The following is a 13838-nucleotide window of genomic DNA, read 5'->3' as shown; positions in this document are numbered from 1 at the left end:
AGAAATGTTGGGATGGCAGTTTTCTGTGATGTGAGGGTGTGGGTATGAAACCTACATGTCCTCCTAATGGAACTGTGAATCAGGAGAAATCTTTTTGTCAGTTGTCATCGAGTCAGCTCCAACTCACAGCGACCTTATGTATAACAGAATGAAACATTGCCTGGTCTTGCCTCACAATTGTTGGTATGTTGAAGCCCATTGTTGCAGCTAATGAGTCAGTCCATCTCACTGAGGGTTTCTCTCTTTTGCTGAGGTGGAGAAATCTAGGATCCTGCAAATGTAGGGATTTGCAAAGGTTCCAGGATCCACTGCAAGAATTGCAAGTGTGGCAGCCATTGCACCTGCAGCCGTGGTTACTGTCACTGTGTCATCCTGGTACTCCTGTCCGCTAAGCCCAGACTTGGCCTCAGAACCCTTCTCAACCCAGCACTCCAGGCAGCCACTACCAGTAGGTTGGAGTTGGCACGAAAGATGAAACATATATTGCCATCCCTCCAGGTGTTGGATATTGCTTTCCAGGAGGCATTCAGAGCCTTGGATGTTCATTCTCTAATGTCACAGTGTAACTTTGAGAATGCCATAGTCTCACCCCACTTGGACAGAGGCCAAGGAGGCAGGAAAATGGCCTGTGTAACTGGTGGTCTCCCTAAAAGAGATGCCTGAGAAGCAGCGCCCTGATTTTACCGTCTGAAGTACAAAAACCCCTCCCACCAGTAGGTGGCACTGCAGGCCAGCACTCAGCACTGGCTGTAGGGGTAGTTTCATTCACTGGTTTTGTTTTCTATCCTTCTGTGCTACTTGGTGCTGTGTGGGACTTTCCCCTCAGGTAGTTCTAAAAAGCAAAAAACCAAACCCATTGCTGTCCAGTCAATTCCAACTTATAGCAACCCAGCAGGTAGCTCTCGCCACCGAAAAGGACTTGAGAGGTGCTCTGAAAATGTTTGCTAAACAAACCAGGCTGACAAGCTGATTATTCTTGCCGATAACCACTGTGATTGTGTGCGGGTGCACACATATGAGTGTGTGCACGAGGATAAAAGCTGTGTATATGTGTATGTTTATGTGGGTGTGTGTAAGGGGTTCGGTATCTCCACTTATGACTCTGTGTGTGTGTGTGTGTGTTGTTCTGTGGCGTGGAGTCCATTCCAACTCATAGCGACCCTACAGGACAGAGTAGAACTGCCCCATAGGATTTCCTAGGCTATAATCACAGATCGCCAGGTCTTTTCTCCCTGGTGGGTTCGAACCACTGACCTCTCAGTTAGCAGCCAAGCACTTAACCGTTGCACCACCAGGACTCCTTTGTGTGTGTGTGTGTAGGTGTATGTATAGATGTACACGTGTCCATATACTTGGGTATGAGTGTGTATGGGGTGGTTCTCTGTTAGCTGAGGGTCCTGGGCCCACGTACCGACCACCAGCCCTGCTTCCTGGGACTAGTTCTGGCTCTTCCATCATCTCATTGCCATTTGCACATGTGCCTCCTCCACCACCCCCCCGTAGCCTTGGGAAGGAAGTGGTAGAATCAGCGCCAGGATACCCCTCTTGGCTGCACCTATCTCACCATCTCCACTTGTTTCTTCTTTCCCCTTGACAGTTCCAGGGCCACCAAATACAGTTGGACAGACTGCACACTGCACAAACCCAGAGGGAGCCATAGACACTAACTATGATGACAGTGGTACCTCCTAGGCACTTGCATAGCCTGCCAACTGTATGTGCACAGCTGCCCTGGTCATCTCACGGTCATGGCTGGGAAAGCTGCCTTCCTCCCTGCCCTCTGGCCTAGCCCAGCCTGGGCTGCATTCCTTCCTCTGCTTGGGTGTTCTAGTCTGGCTCAGAAGTGACTTACCCTTGGCCTTGATCAGGAAGTATCTCCCTGAAGAGCCATCCTCCTGGAGCCTTTAGGATTCAATTTATGAAAGTGAAATATGCCTGGAAACTTTTCAGTTGCTCATCATTGCCAAGTGAGAGGCCCTTGTGAGACAAACCAAAGCTCTGCAGACTGGAGTCACTGGCCCCACACCCCTGGCCCTCGAGTGAATACATGTGCCAACTGTTTCTGTGGGTCTAGCACGGAGTTAGGGGCAAGACCTCAAGGCCAGAGTTGTAGCTAACACCAAGTACAGAATCACTGAGGCCACCACAGACCGGGTGCCTGGGGTAGGGGTCACAAACCCCGGTGCCTACAAGGGCCAGACAGGAAACATAAATGAGCAAAGAGGTCCAGGGAAGGTCTTTAGTGAAATGGAGCACATGTAGTCTGTCATTTGATACAATTGCTGCCATTTGGGAATGTGGGCACGTGTTGCCAGATATCCCACCCCATCTTTCAAGAGAAGCTAGAAACCTGGATTTCTAAATGTTGACAACTATTCTGAATTTAGAAAATACTACACAGGCCAAATAAAACACATCTTCAAGCTAAATCCGGCCCTCGGGTCTCCAGTTTGCAACCTCTGGCCCAGGCCCAGTGAATTGCGCTTTTCAGACCCGAGAAACTGAGAATGCGAGGATACCACGCTCAGACTAAAAGAGTATGGGGTATTTTAAGAGACCTTAGAGATAATCCAGGTCAGCCCTATGTGTTTTAAAACATGTACCTACAAACTTCTTAATTAACAGCAGACATACCCATAACTTCTGGTTCGTACGGAGAAAAACATCTCAATACCCCAGATTAGAACAAGGATTAAAAGTGAAACCTGGACATGCAAATACTGTGCTTGTATCTTTATCTGTCAGAGCCCTATTTTATAACTTTTGCTTTATTGTAGTTCTATTTTCTTCTAACATGGGCTGGCCAGTCTTCCTCATAACCTAACCTCTCTGGGTTGCTTTTTATGGTAAACTTCCGAAGTGCCTCCTTCAGTGGTTGCAGCATGTGATTCTTCGTCTGTGTGACTTTCCTTGCCTGGGAAGAAGGCTGCTCATACTTTCCCCAGCTTTGCCACCTTAGCCTGCTGTTAGACTCCCTGTGGCTCCAGCTCTCTCCAGCTTGTGGCAGCATTGGCCCGTCACATAAAAAAGGATACTCCACTTGCCAGCGGGATCCCTCTCACTCCTCATGCTTGTCCTGTACCTTAATTTTACAACCTGGGCTTCTGCTTCTTAAAAGCCTTTCAGATAAACAGAAGAGGTTTTTCATAAACATACTGTGTTGTTTTTCTCTCCACCGTTGTATTTACAAACTGGCTTATGGCACCCTCTAGAAATGCTAATGGGGATGTGTGTAGTGAGCAGGCCTGGGACCAGGTCTATCCACTGGTGACAGATCCCTCCTCCCACATGAAGACCACCCTGAGGGGAGGTTCTGGATGGATGGCAGCCTGAGCCCACCAGGAGGCAAGCTCCCCCCATGAGTGCTCCCGACATGGACTCAATGTTCCCATTTGGAACTTCGAGGGGTGGTGATGGAGTGGGAAGGAGAAGATGAGAAAGGATATGAGATGGGGGAGAAAGGGAGTAACCCTGACTCCAGGCCCAGCCCTCACATAATCCTTCCTGCACCCAGTCCTCCTAGCCCAGGGCCAATACTTGACATGCCACGCCTTCTCCACCTTTATATCTACTACCCTCATTTCTCCTGCCCATTCTCCTTCCTCGGTTGAAGCCTTGTCAAGGCTCATATCAAACACAACTTCCTCAGCTATGCTCCCTCAACACTGTGTATATCATTAGGGACAGATCACTGCTTCCCTTGGATAATATTTAGGTCTGTGGCTCTTTCTCCCATAGCCCAAAGTAGTGTCTCCAGCTTCCATTTGGTGTCCCCAAACCTCAGCAGATGTCAATAAATGTGCCTATAACTGAATGACTGACTGTTCAGTGCTGATAGGACTGGGCCAGTTGTTTGTAACCAGTGTCATGTCTGAACCAGTTATAAAATATTTTAAATATCGCTCCTGAAACATTACCAAAGGATCACCCGTGGCCTATTCAGGTAGGAAACCAAAGGCATGGGGATTTTATGGCATATCAGTTGTCTATTGATGTGTAACAAATTCCCCCCAAATTTAGCAGCTTAAAACAACAAACATTTATTACCTCACAGTCTCTGTGGGGCAGGAATCCAGGAGCAGCTTAGTTGGGTGGTTCTTGTTCAGAGTGTCCCATGAGGTTGTAGTCAAGCTGTCAGCTGGGGCTGCAGTCATCTGAAGGTTTGACTGAGGCTGGAAGATCCTCTTCCAAGATGGAACACTCACGTGGCTGTTGGCTGGTGGCCTTAGTTCCTTGCTGGCTGTTACAGAAGGTCTCAGTCCTTTGCCACAGGTTACCTGAATGTACTCACAACATGGCTGCTGGTGTCCCCTGGAGTGAGTGATCTAAGAGAAAGCAGAAGCTACACAGTCTTCTTATGACCTAGCCTCAGAAGTGACATATCATCATATCTGCCATAGTCTGTTAGTCATACTTGATACAATGTGGGAGGGGACTACAGGAGGGCATGAATACCAGGAAGAGGATATTACCAAGGGCCATCTTGGAGATTGGCCACCACATATAATTATATCCCCACCAGCCTGTTGTAATCAGGGTTATTTTAACCATTCCCCTGCCTCTGCGTAAGACTAGACCCAAATGTGCCTCCTAGATTCTCCAACCTGAAGTCCCCCCACCTTCCCAGTCACACCCATCCAGTCACTAGGGATGAGAAGAAATGTGACTTCTCATCCATTTTCTTTCTCACACACCCCCCACCCCCGCCCCCACTGCCCCGCAGATTCTTTCAGAACTCTGGGGGTTGCCCACTTGGGGACATCATGGAAACTTTGTGTTCTGAGACATCTTGGTCTCACTGTGGAGTTTTTATAATGTTCATAACCCCAGCAGAGCTGCTTACACTGGTTTGTAGCCAATGGACCATGTCTAAGGTGAGGAAAGGGCAGGGTGGGGGAGGGGTGGTAGCCCAAAACCTCCTTCCTAGTCCTCAGGTAAGAGACCCAGCCTTCTGGTGCCATAACCGAATCTTCTCCTTTCTGACATGATCTTGGACTGGATTTGGGACAAAAACTCTCCAATACAGTGAAGATATGACTACGGGTTGGAGCATGAAAAAGAAGGAGCAATCATGGATGTAATTCTTTCCCCTCCTTTGTGCCTTTCTTTTTCAACTTGCAAAGCTCTTCCATAGCCTGAGAGCTGGGTGTGCTCTTTGTCTTTCTTTTTATTTATTTTTTTCTTCTGTTGCTTGTTGGAGTTCAATATTATTTTTTAAAAAATTATTTTTTAATAAACAGATAATTCAAGAAATAAAATTATAAATTCACATCATAATAGTGAATAGAATAGGCTCTGTTCTAAGCACTTTACACAATTAAATTCAATTAATCCTCACAACAATCCTATGAAGTAGGTACTGTTATTATCCCCACTTTACAGATGAGGAAACTGAGGCTCAGAGACGTAAGGTAACTCAGCCAAGGTCCATAGCTAGTGAGTGGCAGGGCTCCATTTAAACTCAAGTTGTCTGGCTCCAGAGTATGTATCTTAAGTACTATACTATACTATACTGCCCCTTTAATGTGAATTTTTAAGATAAAATGCACAGAAGAAATTTTGAGTTTACAGTAAGTTAGTTTGAGCTATGACCCCCAGAACCTCAGGGGTAGTACAAATCTTTTTCTGCCATTGGGGTTACTCCAGGGGAAGAGCTTGAGAAGTGGTTTTAATGGGCACCTCTCTAAGAAATAGGCCATCTTTAGGGACATAAAAGTACTGAGTTCCTTCACCCTACTGTTTTTGGTTTTGGGCAGAGCAGGCATGAATCAAATAGTCTCACCCATGTCTTATAGAGGTGAAAACCAAGGCTTAGAGGAGGAAATGACTTGTCCTAGGACACATGCTAGTAGATGCAGAAGGGAGATTTAATGCTAGCGTGTTGCTCTAAATGCAGTACCGTTGTTGTTACTTGCTGTTGAGTTGATTCCAACTCATGGCAACCCCCAGTGCGCAGAGTAGAACTGCACTTCATAGGGTTTCCAAGGTGTCTTAGTTATCGAGTGCTGCTATAACAGAAATACCACAAGTGGATGGCTTCAACAAAGAGAAATTTATTCTCTCACAGTCCAGTAGACTAGAAGTCCAAATTCAGGGCGCCCCTCCAGGGAAAGGTTTTCTCTCTCTGTCAGCTCTGGGGGAAAGTCCTTGTCATCAATCTTCCCTGGTCAAGTCGCTTCTCAGCGCAGGAACCTTGGGTCCAAAGGACGTGCTCTTCTTCTGGCTCTTGTTTCTTAGTGTTATGATGTCCCCCTCTATATCTGCTTGCTTCTCTCTTTTACATCTCAAAAGAGATTGGTTTAAGACACAACCTAATCTTGCAGACTGAGTCTTGCCTCATTAACATAACTGCCTCTAATCCTACCTCATTAACATCATAGAAGTAGGATTTACAACACATATGAAAATCACATCAGATGACAAAATGGTGGGCAATCACCCACTATTTGGAATCATGGCCTAGGGGAGTTGACACATTTTGGGGGCATACGATTCAATCCATGACACAAGGCTGTGACCTTTTAGAAACAGATCGTCAGGCCTCACTTCCGAGGCACCTGTGGGTGAGTTTGGACCGCCAACCTTTCAGTTAGTAGTCCAGCGCTTCACCACAGTGCTGTCGTTGTTGGTCTTGTTGTTTGGTGCCGTCAAGTCAATTTCAGCTCATGGTGACAATGTAAAACTGTTCCATAGAGTTTTCTAGGCTGTAACTTTTATGGGAGCAGATTTCCAGGTCTTTCTCCTACGGAGCCACTGGGTGGATTTGAATCGCCAACCTTTCGGTTAACAACCAAACACTTAACCATTGTGCCACCAGGGCTTCTATAACCACAGTGCTGTTCCCTCTGAAATAACATATTTTCACATGAGTTCATCTGAATCTCCATTCCTTCATTGCTCTGGAAAAGTCCCTCTTAGAAGCCCTGGGAGGTTCCAAGAGGTTTAAAGTTGATCCCAATGTTAGGTATTGTAGCCATGACCCAGGGGTACAAACCTGTGATATGATCGCCAAGAACATACCCACAGTGGCAGTTAGGAAGACACATCACTCCTGCCTCCCTTCATGAAAACCGGCTGCAGGGTGTAGTGAGCCTTCAGCTGCTGCACCTCAGATCCTGTGTGTCTTTCATGCAGCAGATAGGAAAGACCGTGCTTTCCCTGGGCCGCTCCCAGCCAGTGACTGGGCACGGTGGGGGTACTAGAGCCAGGCTATTTCTGCCTGTATAGGACTTCCCTGAGGGGCAGTGTTGCTCTGGGCCTGACCAAGACTTCCTCAGAGCTGCACTGCAGTCTGAGTCTCTTCCTACCCAATCCGCCTTCTTGACTGTCTCCATTCACAGGTGCCAGACCTGCACCACAGTGGACTCTCTCTGTTTACTCCTGCTCCCTCTCTCTATCCTTACAGTGCTTTCCCAATAGCTCTCTTGCATCTCTAATTTACTTTAGCACCTGTTTCCTAGATGACCCAAGCTGACACATCCTCTCATGGACCGTAGGGCCCGTGCCCATCCATCTCCCGGTTTAGGATTGTGTCCAATGATTTTAAAAGTCTCCATCATTACTAAGTGGTAGAATGGAAGTGTGGTTTCCTTATCGACACCAGGGGACGTTGTTGTCATTGTTATGTGCCATTGAGTTGTGGAATCTAATTCCAGCCATAGTCAGAGGTGAGGGACAACTGCTTCCCAAGCCCTGGGCTCCCACCTGACTCATGCCCAGCCTCAACCCCATTGTCACTTTCCAGCCTCCATATCCTCCATCTAAGAGGATGGGAGCAGGGAAAGGGCCTTAGGGCCTTGGACTGGGAGCAGGAGCCTTGGTTTCTAATCCAGTCTCTGCTGCCAACTTCCCTTCTCTGGACTTCAGTTTTTCCCACCTGTACAATGGGACCTTGGCTTGGCTGGCCTGAGTGGGAGAGGGGGGACTGTGAGTGTTTTCTGGGTTCAAGAAATGTCTTGGCAGCTGGTGAGGACCAAATTCCTTCCTCTTCCTGTTAAGACCAGACCAGGTGGAACAAGTGACCAGACCTGGCAGTTTCAGGGCAAGGCCAGACCTGGAACCACATCCTGTTCCTGCTCTGACACGCACAGGCTGGGGATGCTGTGCCTGGACCCCTGAGAGTGGCTGTCAGCCCCAGGAAGGGTAGCTCTCATCCATCCACAACTTCCTAAGGGACCACAGTCAGGGAAGGAAAACAGATAGTAAAGTATGGGGAGGCCAGGCTGCCATAGAGATGTGTATAGGAAACCATGGGAGTACAAGAGGCTGGACCAGCTGCCCCAGGGAGGCAGGGAAGGCTTCCTAGAGAGGGACTTTTATGCTGGGCTTTGAAGCCTGAGTAGGAGTTTTCCAGATGGAGAAAAGGGAAGGTTTTCAAGGCAAACAGAGTACAAAGGCCCAGAGGCATGAGCCTGTGTTATATGTTCCAGAAAACATGAGAAGTGTGGGGTGGAGGTGGGGGGAGTGGTGGGAGAGTGAGCTATGCCCAGACTATGAAGGACCTCCAATAAGGATAAAGATTTTACAGCCTTCACTATCACCCTAGGAGGTGTTTGCAGGTGGATGCTAGTCTTATCCCCATCTTACAGATGAGGACAGTCTATCATATGCAGATGACATAACCTTGCATGCTGAAAGCGAAGAGGGCTTGAAGCACTTACTGACGGAGATCAAAGACTACAGCCTTCAGTATGGATTACACCTCAACATAAAGAAAACAAGCATCCTCACAACTAGTGTAACAAGCAACATCATGATAAACGGATTGAAGTTGCCAAAGATTTCATTTTACTTGGATATTCACAATCAATGCCCATGAAAGCTGCCATCAAGAAATCAAATGACATAGTGCTTTGGGCAAATCTGCTGCAAAGGATTTCTTTAAAGTGTTATAGAGCAAAGATGTCACTCTGAGGACTAAGGTGCTCCTGACACAAGTCATGGTGTTTTCAGCCACCTTATACACATGTGAAAGCTGGACACCGAATAAGGAAGACAGAAGAAGAATTGACACCTTTGAATTATGTTGTTGGTGAAGAATATTGAATATACATACCATGGACTGCCAGAACAAACAAATCTGTCTTGGAAGAAGTAGAGCCATGGGGAGGGGGAGGGAGAGGAAGGGGCATTCACTTATCTTAGGTGAAGGGAAGGATAACACATAATACAGGAGAAGTCAGCACAACTGGACTAAACCAAAAGCTACGAAATTCCGTGAATTCAACCAAGCACTTCAAGGGACAGAGTAGCAAGGGTGGGGATCTGGAGACCATGGTTTCAGGGGACTTTTAGGTCAATTGGTGTAATAAAGTTTGTTAAGAATATTTTCTGCATTTGGTGAGTGGCATCTGGAGTCTTAAAAGCTAGCGAGTGGCCATCTAAGATGCCACCCACCTGCAGCAAAGGCGAATGCAGAACACCAAAGACACAAGATAAATATTAGCCTAAGAGAAAGAAAGGGCCACATAAACCAGAGACTCCATCAGCCTGAGACTAGAAGAATTAGATGATGCTCTGCTACCACCAATAACTGCCCTGTCAGGGAACACAACAGAGAATCCCTGATGGAACAAGAAAAAAGTGGGATGCAGACCTCAAATTCTAGTAAAAAGACCAGACCTAACGGTCTGACTGAGACTGGAGGGACCCTGGAAGACATGAACCCTGGACTCTCTTTTAGACCCAAACTAAAAGACCATTCCTGAAGCCAACTCTTCGGCCAAAGATTAGAATGGACTGTAAGACATAAAACGATACTGGTGAGGAGTGTGCTTCTTAGCTCAAGTAAACACATGAGACTATGTGGGCAGCTCCTGTCTGGAGCCTAGATGAGAGGGCAGAGGGGGACAGGAGCTGGTTGAATGATCATGGGAAATACAGGGTGGAGAGGAGGAGTGTACTGTCACATTGTGGGGAGAGCAACTAGGTCACATAACAATGTGTGTGTAAGTTTTTGTGTGAGAAGCCGACTTGAACTGTAAACTTTCACTTAAAGCACAATTAAAAAAAAAAAAAAGAAACTAACTTGAACTGTAAACTTTCACGTAAAGCAAAAAAAAAAGAAGAAGTAGACCCAGAAAGCTCCTTAGCAGCCAGGATGATGAGACTTTCTCTCATACACTTTGGACATGTTGTCAGGAGGGACCAGTCCCTGGAGAAGGACACCATGCTTGGTAAAGTAGAGGGTCAGTGAAAGAGACCAAGATCCCCAAGGAGGCGCATTGATTGACACAGTGCCTGCAACAATGGGCTCAAACAAAGCAACAATTGTGAGGATGGCATGGGACTGGGCAGTGTTTCGTTCTGCTGTACATAGGGTCACTATGAGTTGGAACCAACTCTACAGCACCGAACAACAAATGAGGAAACTGAGGCTCAAGTGTTGGAGAGGGACTCTGGTCAGAATGCACCCAGGCCTGGGAGCCAGAGGCTAAGCCATTTTCTCCTTGTTGGAAGGGCAATGCCAAAAGATCAGGCTCTTCCCCTGCCCACCTCCACCCCCATAGCCATCTGACCAGGGAGCATGGTGTCCTCATTCCCTCCCCTCCTTCCACCTCAAGTGTCCTTGTCCTGCTAACGTGCACACATGGAAGAGAAATCTGTGGAGATTCCAGAGAGGCCAGAGTGTGGGAACAAGGACAGATGCTGCTGGCGCTGCCTCAGGGCTGACACTCCTCTGCAGCCTCTGGGCGCTGCCAAGGGGGCTCTGGAATGCAGCCAAAGCCTCTGGCTTCCTCCATGGCAGCCCGCCCCCAGGGCCTGGGAAAGCTAGGGAGGCGCTGAACACCCAGCCGCCATTCTGTCCAGGGCAGCCTCTGTGGGGCTTTGTGCTGTCCTGGACATAGCAGTGGGAAGTATATCAGCATCAAGACAGCTGGGCCAGCCCAGCCTATCTGTTCTCAGGGGCCCCAAGCTGGGCCATGAGGGGTCTGAACTCTGCCACCCAGGGTTGGGGAAGGGGAACCAAACCAATCCCGTCTACTACCTTCCTTGGAGAAGGAGATTGGGAGTGTGTGTGTGTGTATGTGTGTCTTAGTCATTTAGTGCTGCTGTAACAGAAATACCACAAGTGGATGGCTTTAACAAAAAGAAGTTTATTTCCTCACAGTAAAGTAGGCTAAAAGTCCAAATTCAGGGTGTCAGCTCCAGGGGACAGCTTTCTGTCTCTGTGGGCTCTGGAGGAAGATTCCTTGTCATCAATCTTTCCCTGGTCGAGGAGCTTCTCAGGCGCAGGGACCCTAGGTCCAAAGGACGAGCTCTGCCCCTGGTGCTGCTTTCTTGGTTGTACGAGGTCCCCCACTCTCTGCTTGCTTCCCTTTCCTTTTGTCTCTTGAGAGATAAAACGTAAACTCCCTTTACCTTGGATCAGGGAGGTGACCTGAGTTGAGTGGTGTTACAATCCCACCCTAATCCTCTCAATATAATATTAAAAAAATATATATATATATTTTTTCTCAATATAATATTACAATCACAAAATGGAGGACAACCACACAATACTGGGAATCACAGCCTAACCAAGTTGACATATATTTTTGGGTGGACACAATTCAATTCATGACTTTGTGTATGTGTGTTCTGTGGACGGACAAACAGACACAGACAGATGGTCCCCCACCCCACCCTGCCGGGCCCAGGAGTAACTGCGTACCGCCTGTTCCACACATGTGGCTCCGGGCAGCTGCACATTCCGTCAGTGGCCAGCTGTGGCAGCAGCTGTGGAGGTGGGGAGTGAGGGATGATGGGCCCCAGGGGAGCGGGGGTGGAGGGCAGGGGAAGACAGGAAGGGCCTGGGATAAGCAGGGGTCAGGAAGGGGGTGAGGCAAGGCAGCTGGGACTGCTCTCTGGGTGGAACATCTAGCAGGAAAGTGGTGAGGGTGATGCCTGAGGCCTGGACTGGGCCTTTAGACAGGGCCTCGGCATAGACAGCCTGGGGAGCCAGCAGGCCCAGTACACCCCAGCTAGGTCTTGGCAGGTAGGTAGACTAATACTAGGGCAAAGGGAAAAACCCTGGGAAGTTGGACACATGGATCTGAAGCTCAGAAAAAAAAAAAAAAAAAGTCAGATATAAATTTGGGCATCATCGGCTTATAGGAGGGTATTTAAAGCCATGGGAGTAGATGAATCACCTAGGGAAAGAGAGTGGCTGGGGACCGAAGCTTAGCTCTGATGCTAACATTCCCGAGTGCTCACTAAATACCAGGCGAAGTTCTGTGCATCTTCCATTCTCATTAAATCCTCACAACAAATCCGTGGAGTGAGTAGCATTGTTGTTGCCCCATTTTACAGATGAGGAAACTAAGGCACAGAGAGGCCGCTCTTGTCTTGGCCCCCCTTCTGCCTTATCGTGTGACCCTGAGGCTGTATCTGTCCCTCTCTGGGTCTCAGTGTCCCCAGACACAGAGGAAGGGGCAAGCCACTGGCTAGGGAAGGCTGAGAGGCATCCAGATGCCGAGGCCCCCTCTTTTCTCTCTTCCCATCCTTCCCCAGGCCCTGCGCCCGGATAGTCCACGTTATGACTCCACTAATATTTGTTGACAACTACTATGTGCCTGATCCTGTGAAGCATGGGGGAGTTGACAGTGGTCAAACCCAGCACAGCCCTGCCTTTATGGGGATTACAGTCCAGTCCCACAGACAAACATGAATTGTTGGACAATTAATAGCTAGGAACTGCTACCCAAGAGTCTCTGTGCCAACCGTCCTCTCCTCTGGGACCCCCCAGGTGCCTCCACCCTTCAGCAGCCAGAGGCTCAGAGCCTGACGCAGCAGAGGTCTCTGGAACCTTGTTCCACCATACAGCCCACATCCAATCCAGCTGTCCAAGGCCCACACACATCAGTTTAATAATCTAAATACCACCTTGAGAGAAGACAACGAGGGGTGAGGAGCGGGAGGCTGACCTAGTATTGGGGTTGGGGTAGAGGAAGTATCAGTAGAGCTGAAATTTTTCTCTGAAAGTCTCCTGCTTGCTCCGGGGTGGGAGCAGAGTGAACAGAAAGGATAGAGGTTCTGTCTCGATTTCCCTCTCTCTGTCTGAGGCTGATCACTACTCCCGGGTTTCCTAAGGCGCACCCCTCTGCCTATTCCCAGCTGCTTCTCCACCAGCAGGCAAGTTCCTCCTGAGGCTCTGCTGGCACCTGGGGTTGCCTGTGATGCCTCTCTCATGGACCTGTCCTCACTGCCTCTCCAAACCTGCCTCTGCACATTGCCCAGACACCTCCCCATCCAGGGAGTCTGGTCCCTGCCTCTGTCTCCTCCATTCACGCGAAGGTCTCCGTGACCTCTTCTGTTGTTGTTGAAAGGATTTTACTTTCTCCAAGCAGAAAGGCTACAAAACTAGAAATATTACAAAGACCTAATAATCATTAATTCTTCAAAGAAATGAGCACAAGCTTTTCAATTCTGGATAGCACTCAAGCTGAGTACACAGTAGCCCTAGGAATGTTCACTCAAAATCTTCCGCCTCTTGGTAAAGTATTGGATTTTTGCTTTTTCTTTCAAGAGGCCTCCACTATTGAGAAACTTGCTATTACAGAGGAAAGATTAAACCAAGCTGTGGAAGGCATCCCTTGTCATCAACCCACTAATTGCCCAGTGGCACACATGGCTCCCAACCAATCCTCTCCCACACTCATCGTGGTCCATTCAAAGTCTAGCTTCTGCAAACCTGAGATGAAACCACAGAAAGATGAACTCCCACCAGGTAGATAGATGCCCAGTGGAGCAGGAGCCCAGGAGCTGCTCAAGCTGGCATATCAGACAGAAACTGACTTAGAGAAGTTAGATAAACATGGTCCATCTGTCGGGGGAAAAAGCTCAGCCATCATCTATGC

General features: G+C 48.2%; 1 non-coding gene across 1 annotated transcript; it reads right to left on the bottom strand.

The window, feature by feature from the left end:
• Nucleotides 1–13755: 13755 nt before the first annotated feature.
• LOC111752093 (small nucleolar SNORD12/SNORD106) lies at nucleotides 13756–13838 on the bottom strand. Its single transcript, XR_002787111.1, has one exon. It is a non-coding gene; the product is annotated as a small nucleolar SNORD12/SNORD106 (small nucleolar RNA).

The sequence above is a fragment of the Loxodonta africana genome, chromosome 3 (genome assembly GCF_030014295.1).
Source record: "Loxodonta africana isolate mLoxAfr1 chromosome 3, mLoxAfr1.hap2, whole genome shotgun sequence".
Taxonomy (NCBI): domain Eukaryota; kingdom Metazoa; phylum Chordata; class Mammalia; order Proboscidea; family Elephantidae; genus Loxodonta; species Loxodonta africana.
This window is presented reverse-complemented; position numbering and strand designations above follow the sequence as displayed.